The 17,534-nt window shown below is 46.1% G+C and overlaps 1 protein-coding gene across 2 annotated transcripts in view; it reads left to right on the top strand.

The window, feature by feature from the left end:
• The first annotated feature begins 756 nt into the window (after nt 1-756).
• Nucleotides 757-17,534, top strand: part of IST1 (IST1 factor associated with ESCRT-III) — a 37,310-nt gene continuing 20,532 nt past the window's right edge. The window contains exons 1-2 of one of the 2 annotated variants that reach the window (XM_023210327.3): nt 1,509-1,605; nt 6,514-6,671. The gene's annotated coding sequence lies outside the window, so the exon portion shown is untranslated. Of the gene's footprint in view, nt 1,606-6,513; nt 6,672-17,534 lie in introns of both variants that reach the window. The other variant, XM_023210326.3, reaches the window with a different exon arrangement.

Here is a 17,534-nt window from a genome sequence, read left to right as displayed (position 1 = left end):
AGAATGGCGTGAACCCAGGAGGCGGAGCTTGCAGTGAGCTGAGATCCGGCCACTGCACTCCAGCCTGGGGGCAGAGCGAGACTCCATCTCAAAATAAAAATAAAGATACAGTATTTCCAAACTCACATCAACATCTTATGGTAATGGCTAGCACCTACTTGTCATATGACTGCCCCGGTTCAAGAGTCAGATGCAGCCTCTACAGCAGGGAGCAGATGACTTCCTTCTGGAGGCCCATTTCTTTTTCTTCCCCCCACCCTTTTTTTTTTTTGTTTTTTTTGAGACGGAGTTTCACTCTTGTTGCCCAGTCTGAAGTGCAATCACGCGATCTCGACTCATTGTGACCTCCGCCTCCCAGGTTCAAGTGATTCTCCTGCCTCAGCCTCCGCAGTAGCTGGGATTACAGGTATGCGGCCACCACGCGTAATTTTGTATCGTTAGTAGAGACGGGGTTTCTCCATGTTGGCCAGGCTGGTCTCGAACTCCCAACCTCAGGTGATACACCTGCCTCGGCCTTCCAAAATGCTGAGATTACAGGCGCGAGCCATCGCACCCGGCTTTTTTTTTTTTTTTTTTTTTTTTTTTCTGTAGCCTAGGCTAGAGCACCGTGACGTGATCACGGTTTACTGCAGCATCGAACTTCTGGGCTCAAGCGATTTTCCTGCCTCAGCCTCCCGAGTAGCTGAGACCACAGGTGCACATTGCCGCTTGACTAATTTTTAACTGTTGTGTGTTTTTTTTTTTTTTTTTAGCAATGGGGTCTCACTATGGTGCCCTGGCTGGTCTGCAATTCCCGGGCTCAAGAGATCCTCCCGCCCCGCCTCTCAAAGTGCTGAGAAGGCCCCTTCCAAACTTGAGATAAGTTGAAAGGTAACCAAAGAAAAAGTTTTCTTTGAATACCGAGATAAATTAGGGAAATCGCCAGAGAATGTGGTGCTGAGGGAACACTAGTAAATTACACCACATAAACCGGAGCGATGCTGGTTGAAAGGGCAACCGGACGGCTTAAAAGCGGGGCAGGGGAACGCGAAGACCCAGTAGAGGGACTCGGAGGCTCTGGATGAAAAGTCAGGGATACGCAGGCTTCGAAACTCGCCCGGCCGCTCCATCCAGGGCGAAAGTCCAGCGAAGGGCGGCAACAAATCTCAGGGAGCAACTCCCGACGTCAGAGAGGCAGTACTGGGAGCAGGTTATGGAAGAATCCGGAACCAAGGCAGTGGGCGCGGTGAGGCCATGGGCGCAGAGTCCGACAACCAGCAGCCATTGCTGGCCTCACCTCGCCCAGAGCGAAATTAAGGGCGCGCCTCAACAGCTGACTCAGTCTGCGTGTCGCGCCTGCCATCGTCTCCCGTGCCTCCGCCACGGGAAGTAGTCCCCGGCCGCGCCAACTCCAAAGGAAACCAAGGGAAGGTGCCCCGAGTCAGCGCGTAGGTCCCGGCAGCTGCGATCGCGCAGCCAATCCCTAGAAAGGAGGGCGTGGCTATCTCGGCCCTGTGGATCCCTCCGCTGGTGCTTGCTGCGCTGAGGCCGAGGAGCCGCCATTTTGGATGCTGAACGCTGATTCTGAAGTCGGTGTCTGCTGTGTTCACGGCAGGATTCGGTTAGGTGAGTGTGGCATCCTAGGAGTCAGAGGTCTCCTCTTCCCTCTGCGCTCCGGACTTAGCGGTCTCTAACTAGCGCTAGGGCCCGGGATTCAAACGACTTCGGAGGGGGCAGCTGAGGAGAAAGGGAAGGATCGTGGGAGTGGGGGTCAGACCGGGGGTCAGGCCCTCGAGGGCCCGCGGCGTAGGAGGCTGCCCATGCCTGGGTGGAGGGGGCGTGGCAGGACCGCGAGCGGCTCGGAGGTCGCTAGTCCTGGATACCCGAAGCCGCTTAACTTTTCCGTAGTACTCTTGCCCCGAGGTGTATCTTCCCTGGGGCGGAAACACCGCGGCCTCGGCGCGGGCTCCTTGGCGACACTCCTACCCCGTCTTTTCTGGCCTGGAGAGACTTCGGGAAGGTCGGGGCCTCCAGTGCTCGAGAGGCAGATGCCCCCGAATCCGGGACGCTTCCAGTGGGCGGGGTGGCCTCCTGGGCTTGTTCCTGGGCTGGGGGGCCGGACTTGGATCCACTTTGGCCGGAGAAAATTACATTTTCTTTCGTTGAAGCAACGAGCGGCCTCTGCCTGCTTTCTCGGATCTCTGCCTGTGTGGTGAGAGATCTTGGGAGGATCCTTGCGCCTCTCCTCTTTGTTTTTGTCGGCGCTCCTCTTCCGGGGTGCTGGAGGTGAGCTCTTGGAACTCAACAGAGTAAACTTTGAGGAGGGTCGGGACCCAGGAGCTGTAGGTTTAATTACAAAAGACACAGTAGCTTCACTCTCTGTCGTAGTAAACTTAAAGTCTGGTCTTAAACAGATCTTTAGGGGAAATTTGAATTTTAAAATTATGTGTAATATTTTAACTATTACGGAAAATTTCAAACAGGAGTACAATGAATCCTCTCATCCAGCTTCAAACACGGTCAACTCTTGCCTAATCTTGTTTTATCTATACCCCTCCTATGTCTGTATTTTTCTAATTTAACAAAATAATAGTTGAAATATATACGTATATATTTCCCTCTCCTTTCCCAGTAGAAGCTTTTTGGCTTTTGTACTACAAGTCAATAGTTTGTGGGAAATTTGCTTCCTAAGAACTTACGGGATAGGGGGACTTGATAATAGTCATTAGAAGATAAAAGTGGGCAGATGTGGTGGCTCAGCCCTATAGTCCCAGCACTTGGGGAGGGCTAGATGGGAGGATCACTTGAGCTTAGGAGTTGAAGACCAGCGTGGGCAACATAGGAAAACCCCTACAAAAATAAAAAATAGCCAGGCGTTGAGGCCCACATCTATAGTGCGGGAGGCTGAGGTAGGAGGATTGCTTGAGCCTGGGAGGTGGAGGCTACAGTGAGTCGGTAATTGCACCACTGCATTCCAGTCTGGAGGACAGAGTGAGACTTTGTCTTTAAAAAAAAAAAAAAAAAAAAATTAAAACACTTCCTTTGTTTTGTTTTGGGGGTGGGGGGGGGGGGGTCTCACTTTGTTTCCCAGGCTGGAGTGCAGTAGTGCACTCCTTGCAGCCTTGATCTCCAGGACTCAAGTGATCCTTCCGCCTCAGTCTCGGGAGTAGTAGCTGACACTACATGCCCACACCTGGCTTTTTTTTTTTTTTGGTTGAGGGGGGGGGGGGGGGGAGGGGGTTTTTTTTTTTTTTTTTTTTTTTTTTTTTTTTTTTTTTGAGACGGAGTCTTGCTCTATCGCCCAGGCTAGAGCTAGAGTGCAGTGGCGCAATCTCGGCTCACTGCAAGCTCTGCCTCCTGGGTTCACACCATTCTCCTGCCTCGGCCCCCTGAGTAGGTGGACTACAGGCGCCCACCACCACGCCCGGCTAATTTTTTGTGTTTTTAGTAGAGACGGGGTTTCACCGTGTTAGCCAGGATGGTCTCGATCCCCTGACCTCGTGATCCACCCTCCTCGGCCTCCCAAAGTGCTGGGATTGCAGGTGTGAGCTACCACGCCCGGCCGAGATGGAGTTTCTTAATGTTGCACAGGCTGGTCTTGAACTCATGGGCTCAAGTGATCCTCCCAAAGTGCTGGGATTAGAAGTATTTTGAATGCCCAGTGTTAGTGTTGTATTTTAAAGTCATCTAGTTTTGTATATCTTATTTTTAAAATAGTGTTATTATTTTGTCCAAATAAGTTTTCATTCTCCCTCTTTGTTCCTATGTCACTGACTTTTAAATTATTAGGAGTTCCAGAATCTCTGTCTCTAGCTTATTTGATATAAGCTCTGGTTCTTATAAAATCAGAATGAAGTCCCAGGGTTTTACAATAAAACTAGAAAAAGGAAAGAGTACTACAATTAGTCATTCCAAATTCAGGAAAAGTCATATGCCCATGAATACTTATTTCAGCATTGTTTATATGATACACATGTCAACAGTTTGGAGAATTGATAAGAAAATTATTACTGAGTGGAGGTCGGGCGTGGTGGCTCACGCCTGTAATCCTAGCACTTTGGGAGGCTGAGGCGGGTGGATCACCTGAGGTCAGGAGTTTGACACCAGTCTGGCCAACATGGTGAAACCTGGTCTCTACTAAAAATACAAAAATGATCCTGGAGTGTTGGTGTGGCCTGTAGTCCCAGCTACTCCAGAGGCTGAGGCAGAAGAATTACTTGCTCAAACCTGAAAGGCGGAGGTTGCAGTGAGCTGAGATCATGCCACTGCACTCCAGCCTGGGCAATAGAGTTGAGAATCTGGCTCAAAACAAAAAGAAAGGAAGAAAATTATTACTGAGTGGAATATTAGACAGCGTCTACTATAGGGTTTTAGACCGTAACAAGATACGATGAGGATTCTGTATTGCTTGGTCCATGAGTATAGCTTTGTAAAAATATGCTTCAAGAAACAATCTTGGCCAGGCACCGTGGCTCACACCTGCAGTCCCAGCAGTTTGAGAGGCTGAGGCAGGCAGATCATTTGAGGTAAGGAGTTCGAGACCAACCTGGCCAACATGGTAAAACCTCTTCTCTACTAAAAATACAAAAAAATTAGTCAGGTGTGGTGGTGGGCACCTGTAATCCCAGCTACTTGGGAAGTCAAGGCAGGGGAATCATTTGAACCTAGGAAGTGGAGGTTGCAGTGTGCCAAGATTGCACCATTGCACTCCTGCGTGGGTGACAGAGTGAGACTCCCTCTCTCTCTCAAAAAAAAAAAAAAACAAACACTTGGGACTGGGCACTGGCCCATGCCTGTAATCCCAGCAGTTTGAGAGGCCAAGGTGAGCAGATCATGTGAGGTTAGGAGTTCAGGACCAGCCTGGCCAACATGTGAAACCCCCCCTCTACTATAAAAATAAAAATTAGTTGGGCATGGTGGCGGGCACCTATGATACTTGGGACGCTGAGGCAGGAGAATTGCTTCAATCCAGGAGGCGGATTCATCTTGGGCCACAGAGTGAGACTGTCTTAAAAAAACAACAAAAAAAGAAACTCAGGCCGGGAGTGGTGGCTCACGTCTGTAATCCCAGCACTTTGGGAGGCTGAGGCAGGTGGATCATGAGGTCAGGCGTTTGAGACCAGCCTGGTCAACATGGCGAAACCCCGTCTCTACTAAAAATACAAGAATTAGCAGGGTGCCTCTTCTCGCAGCTACTTGGGAGGCTGAGGCAGGAGAATCGCTTGAACCCAGGAGGCGGAGATTGTAGTGAGCCGAGATGACACCACTGCACTGCATCCTGGGCAGCAGAGCAAGCCGCTGTCTCCAAAAAAAAAAAAGGAACACTCTTGGTAAAAGTCCCAATGAATTTTCCATAATATTTTTAACTCATTTTATTGAGAAACAAGATAAAGATACTTTGGTATAGTGCCTGTGCATTTCAGTATTTATAGCTCCTTCAAGAAAATTTTGATGGTCTCTGAATTCTGAAGCTTGATTTTCCTGTGAATAACAAACACATGATGCTATTGATCTTACAGTCTTTTTTTAAAATTAAATTTTCAGTCTTAGTTTGGCCAGTGAAGATTTGATTATAGTGTGAAAATACACAGTAAACTTTGTGCCACTTGTACATGTAATGCTTCTAAAGGAATTGGACCACCAGGTGTGGCAGCTCATGCCTGTAATCCCAGCACTTTGGGAGGTTGAGGCGGAAGGATTGGTGAGCCCAAGAGTTGGAGACCAGCCTGGGCAACATAGCAAGGCCCCATCTCTGCTAATAAAAATTTTTAAAAAGATAAAGGAATTGGGCTGTATTATCTTGGAGATGTGTCTTAGCGCCTCATTATGTCTGTTTCTACTCTTACGTCACATCTTCATAACTGTAATACAGTGGTCATACCTAAATTTGTTTGAATTACTTCTTTTATAAGAACATAAAAAACACTCAGGCCGGGAGAGGTGGCTTACACCTGTAATCCCAGCACTCTGGGAGGCCAAGGCAGGTGGATCACCTGTGGTCAGGAGTTTGAGACCAGCCTGGCCAACATGGTGAAACCCCATCTCTACTAAAAATAGAAAAAATTAGCTGGGCCTGGTGGCAGACGCCTGTAATTCTAGCTACTTGGGAGGCTGAGGCAGGAGAATCACTTGAACCTGGGAGGCAGAGGTTGCAGTGAGCCGAAATCGTGCCATTGCACTGCAGCCTGGGCAACAAGAGCAAAACTCAGTCTCAAAAAAAAAAAAAAAGAAAAAGATCACATACATTTCAAACCCAAAAGCTTTTGTACGTATTGGAGTGTCTGGAGCCACTCTTGACCCCGCTGTCTCCCCTCCTCACTTCATACTTTTAGAGCTACAAACACTGAAGTTGCTCCCGTAGGAAGTCTTTTTTTTTTTTTTTGGCTACTTTTAGCTACTACTACTTTGAATTGAGCTTTCAGGATCACTACCTCTGGGCAGCTTCACTGTTTTGGGCAGCAGTTCTGATTCCTTTCCTCCCTCAAATATCCTAAGAGGAGGGACTCAGTCCACGGTTTTACTTTGCTTATTCAGGATACAGAGGCTGTCTAGCTCCCAAAGTCTCAGCGAGCTGAGCGATAAAAGAGGAACGAGATGGGTTTGCTGTGCCAGTGTTAAGAATTGGAAGTGAAGGATTTGGCTGCTGACGCCTGTGTGACACTAATGAAAATAATGGTGTTACACTAACAAAGATAAGTATATTTATGTATATAAGCAGAATACTGAGAACTAGTATTGTCACTAGTTCAGAACCATTTTTTAGGGTTTATGTTATAATTGCTTACTTGTCTTTTAGTTGTTTTTATGTCAGCTATACCCATTTGGTTGTGAGCCCCTTGAAGGCTAGGGAAGCTCTCATTTGAATGTCTGTTGTAGACAGTGGCTTAGCACAGTGCTTGATAGAATAGCACTCAACAAATACTTGGTGAGTGAGTGAATGACAGTAAAGATGTTGAAGTACACAGTGATATTAGAGTAACCTCTGAATCCCAAAAAGAATTTTAGATTACTTACTGTACAATGTTAGTATGTGATGTGTATATAATCACATTTGTATAAAAACTGGTTTATATGTTTGTTAATGTATCTGTAAATAGTAAATGTTGACTGGAATATTTTATTAACTTTTAGGTTATTATCTCTAAAATTAATATTCCTAATCATATAAGATAACAAAGTTTATGTTATGTTTAGGTTTGAAAACAGGTTCTAATTCTGAGATAGTGATTAAGTCAGTCTTTTGCTTTTTTTTTTTGGGGGGGGGCCAGAGTCTCACTCTGTCGCCCAGGCTGGAGTGCAGTGGCACAATCTCGGCTCACTACAAGCTCCACCTCTCGAGTTCACACCATTCTCCTGCCTCAGCCTCCCAAGTAGCTGGGACTACAGACACCCGCCACCACGCCTGGCTAATTTTTTGTATTTTTAGTAGAGATGAGGTTTCACTGTGTTAGCCAGGATGGTTTCGATCTCCTGACCTCATGAACCCGCCCACCTCGGCCTCCCAAAGTGCTGGGATAACAGGTGTGAGCACTGCGCCCAGCCTAGTCTTTTGCTTTAAATTCAGATTTAGTCTAATTTATTTAATGTATTGGTAATCACTTAGGATATATCCTTTAGTTGTTACTTTTGTGAGTTACTGTCATTGTCTTTAATGATTAGTTTCTTTGTAAGATGGGGATCTGTTGAATAGGAGTTGAAAAATCCTCAGTACGTACAAAATAGTTTAGCAAATTGCTTTTCTTTCCTTAAATCTAAAGCAAAACTAGCCGGGCGCGGTGGTTCAAGCCTGTAATCCCAGCACTTTGGGAGGCCGAGACGGGCGGATCACGAGGTCAGGAGATCGAGACCATCCTGGCTAACACTGTGAAACCCCGTCTCTACTAAAAAATAGAAAAAAAAACTAGCTGGGCGAGGTGGCGGGCGCCTGTAATCCCAGCTACTCCGGAGGCTGAGGCAGGAGAATGGCGTAAACCCGGGAGGCAGAGCTTGCAGTGAGCTGAGATCCGGCCACTGCACTCCAGCTCGGGGACAGAGCGAGACTCCATCTCAAAAAAAAAAAAAAAAAAAGCAAAACTAGATTATGTAAGTCTGTAGAATTTTTTAAAAGTATGTGGTTTTTAATTAAGTTTTCTACTAATTAATATAATACATGAGTGACAGCTTTGTACAGAACACTGTGCTAGGCAGTGTGGGGGTGACAGTGACATGTAAGAAACAGTTGAAGTCTTGCAGTGAGATTGAAACAGATTAATCAAAGTTGTTAAACCAGGGGAAAAATATATAAAGCATGCCTTAAACATTTTATTTTAACATAAAACATACAGAAAGGCTAGCTAATCTTTAGATGAAGAGCTAAGACTTTTTTTTTTTTTTTTTGAGACGGAGTCTCGCTCTGTCACCCAGGCTGGAGTGCAGTGGCCGGATCTCAGCTCACTGCAAGCTGCGTCTCCCGGGTTCACGCCATTCTCCTGCCTCAGCCTCCCGAGTAGCTGGGACTACAGGCGCCTGCCATCTCGCCCGGCTAGTTTTTTGTGTTTTAGTAGAGACGGGGTTTCACCGTGTTAGCCAGGATGGTCTCGATCTCCTGACCTCGTGATCCGCCCGTCTCGGCCTCCCAAAGTGCTGGGATTACAGGCTTGAGCCACCGCGCCCGGCCTAGACTTTTTAAAATATGGGTCCATTGACTGGAATTTATTTAACCAATGTTTACATGGTGCTTACTGTGTACATATAACACAATGTGCTAATTTCTTTACAAAGTTTCATTTAATTCTCATACCAGCCCAAGAAGTGTGAAGGTTCATGTAATATTGGTACTAATTTTCTTTAGATGTTTGATATAATTTGCCAGAGAAGCCACTTGGGCCTGGATTTTCTTTTGGAATGGTTCTTAATTTTAGATTTAATTTTTTTTTGAGACAAAGTCTGGCTCTGTCACCCAGGCTGGAGTGCAGTGGTGTGATCTTGGCTCACTGCAACCTCTACCTCCTAGGTTCAAGCAATTCTTCTGTCTCAACCTCCCGAGTAGCTGGGATTACAGATGCCTGCCACCACGCCTGCCTAATTTTTGTATTTTTAGTAGAGATAGGGTTTCACCATGTTGGCCAGCCTGGGTTCGAACTCCTGACCGCAAGTGATCTGCCTGCCTCGGCTTCCCGAAGTGCTGGGATTATAGGCTAAGCCACCGTACCCGGCCTAGATTCAGTTTTTGTAATAGATACAGTGCGGCTCTATTTTCTATTTCTTAGTGTGAAATTTAGTAAATTTGCATTTCTGAGGGATTTATTTCATTTCATTTTTTTTTTTTTTTTTTTGAGGCGGAGTCTCGCTCTGTCGCCTGGACTGGAGTGCAGTGGCCGGATCTCAGCTCACTGCAAGCTCCGCCTCCCGGGTTTACGCCATTCTCCTGCCTCAGCCTCCGGAGTAGCTGGGACTACAGGCGCCCGCCACCTCGCCCGGCTAGTTTTTGTATTTTTAGTAGAGACGGGGTTTCACAGTGTTAGCCAGGATGGTCTCGATCTCCTGACCTCGTGATCCGCCCGTCTCGGCCTCCCAAAGTGCTGGGATTACAGGCTTGAGCCACCGCGCCCGGCCATTTCATTGTTGAATATATAGATGTATGTTGGTTATAATATCCCCTTTAAACGTCTTTAGAATCTGTAGTGATACCCTTTGATCCCTGATACTGATAATTTATTTTATTTGTGAATTTGTTATATAGATATATCAGTTTTTTTTATTTTTTTGGGACGGAGTCTCCCTCTGTCGCCCAGGCTGGAGTGCAGTGGCTGGATCTCAGCTCACTGCAAGCTCCGCCTCCTGGGTTCCCGCCATTCTCCTGCCTCAGCCTCCCGAGTAGCTGGGACTACAGGTGCCCACCACCTCGCCCGGCTAGTTTTTTGTATTTCTTTAGTAGAGACGGGGTTTCACCATGTTAGCCAGGATGGTCTCGATCTCCTGACCTCGTGATCCGCCCGTCTCGGCCTCCCAAAGTGCTGGGATTACAGGCTTGAGCCACCGTGCCCGGCCGATATATCAGTTTTTAAAGAATAGTTTTGAAGAATCAACATTTAGTTTCCCTGATTTTTTTTTTTTTTTTCTATTTCTTATTCAGTTTCATTGAATTTTTGCTTTCTTTTTGTTGTTTGTTTTTGCTTACTTTGGTTTGATTTTGCTCTTTTTCTAGTTCCTTAATGTGGAAGTTTAGATTAGTAATTTGAGACCTTTCTTCTGGAGAGACAGGGTCTTGCTCTATTGTCCAGCCTAGAGCACAATGGCATGATCATAGCTCATTGCACCCTCAAACTCTTGTGCTCACTGCCTCAGCCTTGCAAGTAGCTGGGACTCCAGGTGTGTGCCACCAAGCCCTGCTAATGTTTTAATTTTTTTGTAGAGAATGGGGTCTTGCAACATTGTCTAGGCTGGTCTCAAATTCCTGGCCTCAAGTGATCCTCTCCCCTTGGCCTCCCAAAGTGCTGGGATTAGAGGTGTGAACCACTGAACCTGGCCTCTTCTTTTCTAATTAAAACCTTAATGATACAAATTTTTTTCTAAGCACTGCCTTAGGTACTTACCATAAATTTTTGTTAAAGACATAAATATATGGTTTTTTTTAGTACAAATCCTTAAATTTTTTTTTTCACTTGAAGCTTTCTCTTTGACCTCCAAGCAGTTTATCTAGAAGTATATTGTTGAATTCCCAGATGTTGAGATTTTCTGTTGATTTCTAGTCTAATTCCATTACAGTATTCTTGGTATGACTTCAGTTCTGTTTAATTTGGGGTTTGTTTTCTTCTTTTTAAAAAATTTAATATAATAGAGATGAGGTCTTACTGTGTTGCTCAGGCTGGTCCCTTGGCCTCAAATGATCCTTCTACCTCAGCCTTTCAAGTAGCTGAAGTTACAGATGAAAGCCACTATGCCTGGTCTTATTTAATTTGTTAAGTTTGGTTTTAGAACCCCAGGTATGTCCTGCATTCATGAATGTTCCATGTGCACTGCTGTGTTCGGTGTGTGTTCTATAAATGTCAATGAGATGCCATCAGGTGGTGGTGGTGTTCAGTTCTGTGTCCTTATTTGTGTTCTGTCTACTAGGTTGATCAATTATAGTGGGTGGTATGTTGAAGTCTCTAACTATAATTAATTTGTTTATTTCTCCTTTCCTCTGTGTTACAGTTTTTGCTTTGTGTTTTTGAAGCTCTGTTGGGTGCATTCACAATTAGGATTGTTGTATTTTCCTGGTGACTTCACCCTTTTATGCTTATGTAATGTCCTTCTGTATCCCTGGTTTTCCTTTCTCCGAAGTCTGTCTGGTATTAATGTAGCCCCTCCAACTTTCTGTTTGTTTGGTGGTGGTGGTGGTTTTGAGACGGAGTTTTGTTCTTGTTGCCCAGGCTGAGTGCAGTGGTGTGATCTTGGCTCGCTGCAATTTCTGCCTCCCAGGTTCAAGCGATTCTCCTGCCTCAGCCTCCCAAGTAGCTGGGATTACAGGCTCATGCCACCATGCCTGGCTAATTTTGTATTTTTAGTAGAGATGGGGTTTCGTCATGTTGACCAGGCTGATCTCGAACTCCTGACCTTAGATGATCCACCCGCCTCAGCCTCCCAAAGTTCTGGGATTACAGGCGTGAGCCACTGTGCCCAGCCTGTTGTTTTGAGATAGGATCTTGCTCTGTTGCCCAGTCTGGAGTGTACTTGCACAAACATGGCTGTCTGCAGCCTTGACCTCCTGGGCTTAAGCAGTTCTCCCACCTCAGTCCCCCCAAGTAGCTGGGACTACAGGCACATGCTACCATGTCCAGCTAATTTTTTTTTTTTTTTTTGAGATGGAGTCTCCGTCTGTCGCCCAGGCTGGAGTGCAGTGGGGTGTTCTCAGCTCACTGCAAGCTCTGCCTCCCGAGTTTACGCCATTCTCCTGCCTCAGCCTCCTGAGTAGCTGGGACTACAGGTGCCCGCCACCATGCCCGGCTAACTTTATGTATTTTTAGTAGAGACGGGGTTTCACCATGTTAGCCAGGATGGTCTCGATCTCCTGACCTCGTGATCCGCTTGCCTTGGCCTCCCAAAGTGCTGGGATTACAGGCATGAGCCTCTGTGCCCGCCGCTAATTTTTATTTTTAATTGTAGAGATGGGATCTTGCTCTTAGGCTAGTCTTGAACTCCTGAGCTCCAGCGATCCTCCCACATCAGCCTCCCAAAGTGCTGGGATTACGGCATGAGCCACCATACTTGGATTCCAACTTTCTTTTGATTAGTGTTTGCATATATACCTTTCCTATACTTTACTTTTTAAACTACCTACATCATTATATTTGAAGTGAGTTTCTTGTTGACGGTATATAGTGGATCATTTTTTGGTTCATTGCCATAATATGTCTTTTAATTGTGTTTATACCATTTTCATTTAATTGTGTCATTTTTGAATGTTTGAGTTTAGGTTTATGTTTTATTATTTTCTATCCTCTTGTTTCTGTTTCCTGCTTTTTGGGCTATTTGAACAAATTTTAAAATTCCAGTTTAAAATCTGTTTTTTTTTTTTTTTTTTTTGAGACGGAGTCTTGCACTGTTGCCCGGGCTGGAGTGCAATGGCCGGATCTCAGCTCACTGCAAGCTCCGCCTCCCGGGTTTACGCCATTCTCCTGCCTCAGCCTCCTGAGTAGCTGGGACTACAGGCGCCCGCCACCTCGCCCGGCTAGTTTTTTTTTGTATTTTTGGTAGAGACGGGGTTTCACCGTGTTAGCCAGGATGGTCTCGATCTCCTGACCTTGTGATCCGCCCGTCTCGGCCTCCCAAAGTGCTGGGATTACAGGCTTGAGCCACCGCGCCCGGCCTAAAATCTGTTTTTTTTGTTTTTGCTTTTTTTGTATACTGTTTTTGTTTGTTTTTTTGAGATGGAGTCTCACTGTGTCACCCAGGCTGGAGTGTCGTGGCGTGGTCTCAGCTCCCTGCCACCTCCGCCTCCTGGGTTCAAGCGATTCTCCCGCCTCAGCCTCTCAGATGGCTGGGACTATAGATGCATGCCACCACACCGGGCTAATTTTTATATTTTTAGTAGAGACGGGGTTTTACTGTGTTAGCCAGGCTGGTCTCGAACTCCTGACCTCGTGATCCACCCGCCTTGCCCTCCCAAAGTGCTGGGATTATAGGCGTGAGCCACCCGCGCCCGGCTGTATAGTATTTTTTAGTGATCGCTCTAGGGATTACAATAGATGAACTTAATTTTTCTTTTCTTTCTTTTTTTTTTTGAGACAGAGTTTCACTCTTGTTGCCCAGGCTGGAGTACAATGGCACCATCTCAGCTCACTGCAACCTCCACCTCCTGGGTTCAAGTGATTCTCCTGCCTCAGCCTCCCAAGTAGCTGGGATTACAGGCGCCCACCACCATGCCCAGCTAATTTTTTGTATTTTTAGTGGAGATGGGGTTTCACCATGTTAGCCAGGCTTTTCTCGAACTCCTGACCTCAGGCGATCCACCTGCCTTGGCCTCCCAAAGTGCAGGGATTACAGGCATGAGCCACCGCACCCAGTCGAACTTAACTTTTCATAGGCTACTTACAGTCATGTTTTTCCAGTTCTCATGGAACATGAAAACCTTACTATTCTATAGATGATCTCTTTACCCTTCTTCCCTTTATCCCATAATGTTGTGGTTATCTTATATATTACATTTACATACATTGAAAGCCCTATCAGACAGTACTGGTTTTGTTTTTAATTGTTAAACATATTTTAAGAGACTTGCAGAGCCATCTATAACCAGATATTTGCCGTTTCTGTAACTCTTGCTTTATAACATTCCGGTTTTCCTTCTGGTTATCACTTCCTTTCTACATTAAAAACTTCTTAGCAATTCTTTTTTTTTTTTTTGGAGATGGCGTGTTGGTCTGTCACCCAGGCTGGAGTGCAGTGACGCTATCTCTGCTCACTGCAACTCCGCCTCGCCTCCTGAGTGCAAGCAGTTCTCCTGCGTCAGCCTCCCAAGTAGCTGAGACTGCAGGCGAGCACCACCACGCCCAGCAGATTTTTTGTATTTTTAGTAGAGACGGGGTTTCACTGTGTTAACCAGGATGGTCTCGATCTCCTGACTTGTGATCCGCCTGCCTCAGCCTCCCAAAGTGCTGGGATTACAGGCTGGCCTTTTTTTTTTTTTTTTGAGACACAGTTTTGCTCTTGTTGACCAGGCTGGAATGCAATGGTCAGATCTTGGCTCACTGCAGCTTCCACCTCCCAGGTTCAAGCGATTCTCCTGCCTCAGCCTCCTGAGTAGCTAGGATTACAGGCGCCCGCCACCACACCCAGCTAATTTTGTGTGTGTGTGTGTGTGTGTGTGTGTGTGTGTGTGTGTGTGTTTTTTTTTTTGAGTAGAGACAAGGTTTCAGCATGTTGGCCTGATCTCAGGTGTTCCACCCGACTTGGCCTCCCAAAGTGCTGAGATTACCAGACCTGAGCCACCAGACCTGGTCCACAATTTTTTTTTTTTTTTTTTGAGAGGGAGTCTCGCTCAGTCGCCCAGGCTGGAGTGCAGTGGCGCGATCTCGGCTCACTGCAAGCTCCGCCTCCCGGGTTCACGCCATTCTCCTGCCTCAGTCTCCCAAGTAGCTGGGACTACAGGTGCCTGCCTCCACGCCTGGCTAATTTTTTGTATTTTTCGTAGAGACGGGGTTTCACCGTGTTAGCCAGGATGGTCTAGATCTCCTGACCTTGTGATCCGCCCGCCTTGGCTTCCCAAAGTGCTGGGATTACAGGCGTGAGCCACTGCGCCGGGCCCCTGGCCCGCAGTTCTTATAGAGCAGGTCTGTTGGTGACAAATTCTCTTACTAGTTTTCCCTCATCTGAGAATGACTTTATTTTTGAGGGATATTTTTACTGGATAGATAATTTTAAGTTGACTGTTGTTTTTTTCATCACTTTATAAACGTTGTTTTGCTTCCTTTTGGTCTCCCTGGTTTCTGAAGTGAAATCTACAGTTATTAAATAGGTCCCTTGTAGGTAATGCATCATTTTTCCCTGACTGCTTTCAATATTTTAAAAAATTGTTGGCTGGAAATGGTGGCTCACACCTGTAGTCCCAGCTACTCAGGAGGCTGAGGCAGGGGACTCGCTCGAACCTGAAAGGCAGAGATTGCAGTGGGCCAAGATCGTGCCACTGCACTCCAGCCTGGGCAACAGAGCGAGACTCTATCTCAAAAAAAAAAAAAATTGTCTTTGGGTTTTAGCGGTTTGATTATGAGTCTGGACATGAATTTCTTTGGGTTTTGTGTGAATCAAGTTTGCTAAGCTTTTTGAGTCTGTAGAGAATATATTTTGCTGAATGTGGGAAGTTTTCAGGCAGTATTTTTTCTTTTAAATCTTGAGCTCTGAGAAAGGCAATATTTAAAAAAATATTTTTAAAGAATAAAAGTATTCTTTCTCCTATCCTTATGGGTTTTTTTTGTTTGTTTGTTTGTTTTTGGAGACAGAGTCTCACTCTGTTGCCCAGGCTGGAGTGCAGTGGCACAATCTCGGCTCATTGCAAGCTCCACCTCCCAAAGTCATGCCATTCTCCTGCCTTAGCTTCCCGCATAGCTGGGACTACAGGTGCCCGTCACCGTGCCCGGCTAATTTTTTGCATTTTTAGTAGAGACGGGGTTTCACCTTGTTAGCCAGGATGGTCTCGATCTCCTGACCTTGTGATCTGCCTGCCTTGGCCTCCCAAAGTGCTGGGATTACAGGCGTGAGCCACCTCGCCCGGACCCCTTATGGGATTTAATGACCCAACTGTCATTAAGACATTAAGACCCCTTGGTGTTGTCCTACAGATCTGTAAGGCTTTGTTCACTTTTTTCAATTTTTTTCTTTCTGTTTTTCAGATTAGATACTTTCTATTGACTTACCTACAAGTGCCCTGGCTCTTTTCTCTGTCATTTTCCATTCTGGTATTTAGTCCATGCAGTTTCCTTCTTTGGTTTGTATCTTTTTATTCTAATTTTTTTTTTCTTTGAGACAGGCTAGTCAACTAAACTAGGCTCAAGCAGTCCTCCTGCCTCAGCCCCCTGAGAAGCAAGGATTAGTTCTAAGATTTGTTTCCTCTTTATGTCTTTACTTTTTTTTTCTTTTTTTTTTTTGAGACGAGTCTCACTCTCGCCCAGCTGGAGTGCAGTGGTGTGATCTCAGCCCACTGCAACCTCCCCCTCCCACCCCCCCCCCCCCCCCCCCCCCCCCCCCCCCCGCCAAGTCAAGCAATTCTCTGCCTCAGCCTATTAAATAGCTGGGACTACAGGCACGCGCCACCACACCTAGCTAATTTTTGTATTTTGAGTAGAGACGGGGTTTCACTATGTGGGCCAGGCTGGTCTTGAACTCCTGACCTCATGATCCACCTACCTCGGCCTCCCAAAGTGCTGGGATTACAGGCATGAGCCACTGCGCCTGGCCTGTCTTTACTTTTTAATCTTTCCATTTAAGAGAAATTTCCCTTCCTTATTGCAGCATTTTTTCTTTTCTTTTCTTTTTTTTGAGACAGTCTTGCCGTGTTGCCCAGGCTGGAGTGCAATGGCACAACCTCGGCTCACTGCAACCTCCGCCTTCCCAGTTCAAGCGATTCTCCTGCATCACCCCCTTGAGTAGCTGGGACTACAGACATGTGCCACCATGCCTAGCTAATTTTTGTATTTTTCGTAAAGGAAGGCTTTCACCACGTTGGCCAGGCTGGTCTTGAACACCTGACCTCAGATGATCTGCCTGCCTTAGCCTCCCACAGTGTTGGGATTACAGGCGTGAGCCACCGCTCCCAGCCAGCATTTTTATAGTAGCTGCTTTAAAGTCTTTGTCAGTTAATTCCAACATCGGTGTTGTCTCAGGTTGATTATGTGAGTTGAGATTTTCCCAGTGGGTATTTCACCCACTCTTTGTCTATACCAGGGGTCCCCTTTCTAGTTCCTCAAACCAGGACTAGACAGCTCTTGATGTGCTTTCTCTCTGCTGATGCTGATTTCTGGGTTTCAGGCTGCTGTGCATCCAGGCTGGGAAACATCAGAGGGAAAAATGATAAACTCGATCCCAGTTTATTGTTACTTCAAACTGTGGTCTTCTTTGTTCATCTGCTATTATTTTTCATAGTTCTCAGATAGCTGCTAAATGCATTCTGTTCAGGTTTTATAGCTTCATTCAGTGAAAGAGACACTGAAGCTAGAACCCTGTTCCTTGTATTTTTTGTTTCTATTTTTAAGGACCACCCATGTTGCTCTAAGTACAGCTGTTTAATTAATTTTGTCTGCTGCATAGTATTCTGTCATGTTTTTATCACATTTTATCTGTCTTTTTTTTTTTTTTGGATACAGGGTCTCACTCTGTCACCCAGGCTGGAGTGCAGTGTCATGAACACAGCTCTTTGTTGCCTCCTTGACTTGACTTCCTGGGTGCAAGTGAGCCTCCCACCTCACCCTCCCAAGTAGCTAGGACTACAGGCATGCACCCCCACGCCCAGCTAATTTCTAAATATTCTGTAGAGAGAATCTTGTCATGTTGCCCAGGCTGGTCTTGAACTCTGGCCTCAAGCGATCTCCTGCCGGGACCTC

The sequence above is a fragment of the Piliocolobus tephrosceles genome, chromosome 17 (genome assembly GCF_002776525.5).
Source record: "Piliocolobus tephrosceles isolate RC106 chromosome 17, ASM277652v3, whole genome shotgun sequence".
Taxonomy (NCBI): Eukaryota; Metazoa; Chordata; class Mammalia; order Primates; family Cercopithecidae; genus Piliocolobus; species Piliocolobus tephrosceles.
Note: the sequence above shows the minus strand (reverse complement) of the source record. Positions and strands in the feature narration are given on the sequence as shown.